Below are 5,246 nucleotides of genomic sequence, written 5' to 3'. Positions count from 1 at the left end.
GCCAGGATGGTTAGACTTTGTCTGTCATACTTCAGACATATTGTCAGGCGGGACCAGTCACTGGAGAAGGATTCATGTTTGGTAAAGTGGAGGGTCATAGTAAAATAGGAAGACCCCCAATGAGAAGGATTGGCACAGTGGCAGCATCAATGAGCGACAATGTAACAATTGTGAGGTTGGCCCAGAACCGGGCAGTGTTTTGTTCTGTTGTGCTTAGGTTCACTATGAGTCAGTACTGACTCAATGGCACCTAACAATAACAACAACATAATAAAGATGTACTGATCCTTATAAGGCAAAATTGGAAACAACACTGCAAGATCAGTCATTGGAAGATATGGCCTCGGTGATAGAAAAGTGCTGGGGATCACATGAAAGAATTTTTCGAGACCAATGAACTCTTCATTGCAAATATCTTTTTTTTTTTTTCAATCCATATGCATACTTGTTTTATTTTTAAAAAATACAATGTCACTTTTAACTAGAACTAGTCAAGTACAAAAATGAGGAACTCTATACCTGTTAAGTACATATGTATTAATGCAGACTGTTAAGAAAAGGCTAGAAACTATTTACTTGTTCTGGGAATACTACAAAAGCACTTTGAATTCAAATATCCCTTGAAATGTGAACTATCTGGATTTTTACGCATAGTTACAATTCAGATATGCAGAGTCATTTTTTAAAAAAACAAACAAGGTCTGTAATACAGGATTCAACTTCATTATTTTTTCCTTAGAACACAAGTGTTTTTTAACAAGTATAAAATACATCCTAATGAAAACAGTGTTTCAAAAGGCATTTATACTAGAAAGAAATTTATATGCCTATATATTTTTACCTTTAAACATGCTTTGTTTCAATACATCACCCTATGTCTCACTGAAGTCTGGAAGGTTGTTTTGTTCTATCAATTGATATAAAGGTTTCATTAGGGTACTTTACCAACTAGATAATCATATCAAAATTTAAATATCTTTATAAAATTATTCAAAAGTTAGTCCGATTCAGACAGACTACATTTCAAAACATATTCCCAAAATGTTAAGTACATATGAAAAGTTCGTCTAGGGACATAAATACAACCAGATAGTCCTAATATGTAGTTCCATATTTTAAATCAGACTGACATTCTCTCTTTGGTATGGTGTACTGTTAAGTTACAATGAATTGGCAACAAGGAAAAATCATCTGGATTCATCTCAAACCAGCAGCTGATAATTTTCTGACAACAGTGAGATCTAAGTACAACCATCCACACTGGCTTATGTAGTGACCTGATATTTGAAAATCTTTTTCCAGAAATGGTAGTTGGCATGTCCACTGGCCAGGTAGAGAACTGATAAGTAAAACAGCAAAGAAAAATCAAAGCATCCTTCTAACTTTTTTGATAACTTTTACTTGCAATGATCTTCTGTGACACGCAGTTCGAGAATGACTCATATAAAGTTGGGGATCTTCCGGTCCTTGTCCTTGCTATCAGTTGCAACAAAGGTCTGGCTCTGGTATATTTCAGAGGTAGCCTTTTTTTTAGAAAAAGCAGTTATCTCTTCTTCCAAAAGTCTTCTCTTTTCTTCAACATTCATTCTCTTTTTCTGATGAACGCTTTTAAGGTATTCCAATTTGTCGGCTTCCTTCAAGATGGTTTCCTTCTCCTTGACCCACTGCACAAACATCTGCTTCATCTCTTCTTCCCTCCTCTGGCGCTCCCCGCATTTCTCTTGCCTTTAGGCTTCATAGGTCTCTTGAACACTGACGGGCTTGTTTTCGAAGCCCAGTTCCTCCAGTTTGCAGTGTCTGTACAGCTCGTAGTGCCACACACATGTGGGCTGCTCTCATGGGTCTTCCATGTTGGTGCAAATGAGCATTTCCCGGAGATTTATGAAGTCGCAGTGGTTCCCATTTTCCACTCGTACAACACCCCAAGAATACTGGCAAGATTTGACCATCTTATTTCCAACTTTTTACCTCATCCATACTTCCTACAACAGCAAATGGTAAATGTGCATTCATTGAAGAATTGATTTTAGCAATCGTTTCATTATCTGTTGGGAACTGGTATATCTGGACGCCATTGCTGACCAATTCACTCATGAGCTTGATCTTGAGTTTCTGTAACTCAGTTTTGAATCAGCTTTGGCAAGAAATTGTATCAGCTTTGGCAATCACTGGTATAATGTTCACCGTACTGTCCAGGTTCTTCATGGTTAAGAGGTCGAGGGTCTTGATAGAGTGGCCCGTAGGTGAGATGAAGTACAGACACACGTGCACACGAGAGTCGTGGAAGGTGCAGAGGCTCTGCTTCATCGTCAGCTCTTCCTGGAGGCAGGCTTCGAACTGATCGTCTGTGTAGTCCACTATTGGCTGATTGCTCTCTTCTTTGTTTATTTGGTCACCAAATCCCACCGTATTCACAATGGTCAACTTCAGTCGCACGTTGCTTTTCTGGAGTTCCTACGTCTGAGCCTTAAATCTAACATGTGGATAAAAGTGTGAGGACTCGTGGTCTTCAAATTAGTATTAAACAATGTGTCAATCAGCATGTATTTTCGAATTCCGGCTTACCCTACACAGAGGATGTCGAAGCAGATGCCTTGCTGAATGGATCTATAGACCCTCTGATCAGGCAATCTCAAAACCCACGTGACCAGACACAGTTAAAGAACGAATGTTTTCTTTCTTTTGTCTCTGTTCATCTTCACATACTTGTGAGGCCATATAAGGTGATTTCGTTGCCAAATTAGTTTGAAAAAGCAGGTGCCCCGACACTTCGGATGAGGCCATGGTCCTGAATAGGAGCGGACCAGAGCGTGCAGCTGAGGTCTCAATCCCGGGCACCTAGAGCGTCCCAGCCTGGCTGGGTGCAAATACCTTTTTAAACAACATAAAGTATGAGTTTTAACCTGGACATCACCAGATGGGATACAGAGAAATCAACTAGACTATATCTGTGGAAAGAGGTGGTGGAAAATTTCCATTTCATCAGCCAAAACAAGGCAAGGGACAACTGTGGAACAGACCATCAATTGCTCATACGCGAGTTCAGACTGAAAGTGAAGAAAATAAAGACAATTCCACAAAACCCAAAATATGATCTTAAACATATCTCACCTGAATTGAAAGATCATTTCAAGAACAGATTTGGTGAATTAGAACAAATACCAGAAGAGTTGTGGGATGACATCAGGAACATCATACAGGAAGTCAGCAAAAGGTCATTAAGAAGACAAGAATGAAAGAAAATACCAAAATGGATGTCAGAAGAGATTCTGAAATTTGCTCTCCTGTATAGAGATGCTAAAGCAAATGGAAGAAATAAAGAGGTGAAAGAGGTGAACATAAAATGTCAAAGGACAGCTCAAAAACACACAGTCAAATATTAAAAAGAAATGTGCAAACACTTGGAGTTAGAAAACCAAAAGGGAAGAAGACACTAAGCATTTTTCAAGCTGAAAGAACTGATGAAAACATTCAAGTATCAAGTTGCCATATTGGAGGATTCTATGGGAGTCCTTGTGTGGCTCTGTGGGTTAATGCACTGGGCAGCAAAGTTGGTTTGAGCCACAAGGTCAGCAATTCAAGCACACCAGGTGCGCCTCAGAAACTCTGTGCAGGGTTGCTATGGGTTGGAACTGACTCCAGGGCATATAGCAACAACAACAAATAAAAATTTCTATGGCTCAAAAATGACAGAAAGGCACTTAACAACAGCAACAATCAATATTTAACATATATATGTATATATGTTAAATATTTAAGTGCCCTCATAAGTGTTTAACAAAGTTCAAAAAATCTGTGAGACATTTTATTATCTTTTATCTCAGTTTCCCCACAAACTTTGTGAAGACCTTTCATATATATATAGTATAAGAAAACTGGTGGATCTATAGGATAAGCACTGAACTATTAACTACAAGGTCAGTGATCTGAGCCCACCAGACACTTGGAGGGAGAAAGATGAGACTTTCTGCTCACGTGAAGATTTACAGACACAGAAACCCTATACAATGTCGCTGAGTTGGAATGTACTCTATGGCACACAATACTATCATGTATAATGTATGTATATGTATGTGTGTAAAACAGCAAAGAGAGAGAGAGGCAATTGGGAAATTAATAGTTGGGTTACAGGATACACACATAGCTAGTTTGACAAAGTAGGCTAAAATTATTCCTTTAAAATAGGCTGAACCTGTCAATCCTATTAGCAGTGCATGAAAATGTCAATATACCCATATCTCTCAAAAATCTGGTATTGTCTTTTAAATATTTGCCTGTCTAGAACAAGGGAACACAAATTGATGGAATAAAAATAGAAATCTTTCAAAACAGTGATGCGGCACAGGAGGCACTCACTCATCTCTGACAAGAAATTTGGAAGACAACTATCTGGCTGACTGACTGAAAGAGATCTATAATGGTGCCCATTCCAAAGAGAGGTGACCCAGTGGAATTCAGAAATCCTTGGACAATATTTTTGAGATCCCATGTGAGTAAAATTTTACTAAAGGTAATACAGAAATGTCTGCAAGCATACATTGACAGATAACTTCCAGAGGTTCAAGCCAGATTCAGAAGAGGCCGTGAAATGAGGCTATCTTTGCTAAAGTCTGATGGATCTTGACTGAAAGCAGAGAATATCAGAAAGATATTATTGACTAGGCAAAGGCTTTCAACTGTGTGGATATGACAAGCTATGGATAACATTGTGAAGCATGAGTATTCCGTGCTCATGAGGAATCTGTACCTGGACCAAGAGGCAGTTATTTGAACAGAACATGAGAACACTGAATGGTTTAAAATTAAGAAAGGTGTGTGACAAGGTTGTATTCTTTCACCATACTTATTCAACCTGTAAACTGAGCAATTAATCCGAGAAGCTGGGTTCTATAAAGAAAAATGTGGCATCAGGATTGATGCCATATAACAACCTGTGATATGCAGATGATACAACTTTACTTGCTGAAAGTGAAGAACACTTAAAATATTTACTGATGATCAAAGAGCATAGTCTTCAGTATGGATTATATTTCAGTGTAAAGAAAACAAAATTCCTCATCACTGGACCAATGAATAACACTCTAATCAATGGAGAAAAGATGGAAGTTGTCAAAGACTTCATTCTTCTTGAATCAACTATCAACACTCATGGAAGCAGCAGTTAAGAAATCAAATGATGTATTGCATTAAACAAATGTCTTTCACAAGACCTTTTAAAGTGTTGAAGAGCAAAGATGTCAGTTTGA

General features: G+C 38.2%; 1 pseudogene; it reads right to left on the bottom strand.

The window, feature by feature from the left end:
- Window positions 1–1,439: 1,439 nt before the first annotated feature.
- LOC102827728 lies at window positions 1,440–2,784 on the bottom strand (annotated as a pseudogene).
- Window positions 2,785–5,246: the final 2,462 nt, after the last annotated feature.

This window comes from Chrysochloris asiatica, unplaced genomic scaffold (assembly GCF_000296735.1).
Source record: "Chrysochloris asiatica unplaced genomic scaffold, ChrAsi1.0 scaffold00027, whole genome shotgun sequence".
Classification (NCBI taxonomy): domain Eukaryota; kingdom Metazoa; phylum Chordata; class Mammalia; order Afrosoricida; family Chrysochloridae; genus Chrysochloris; species Chrysochloris asiatica.
Note: the sequence above shows the minus strand (reverse complement) of the source record. Positions and strands in the feature narration are given on the sequence as shown.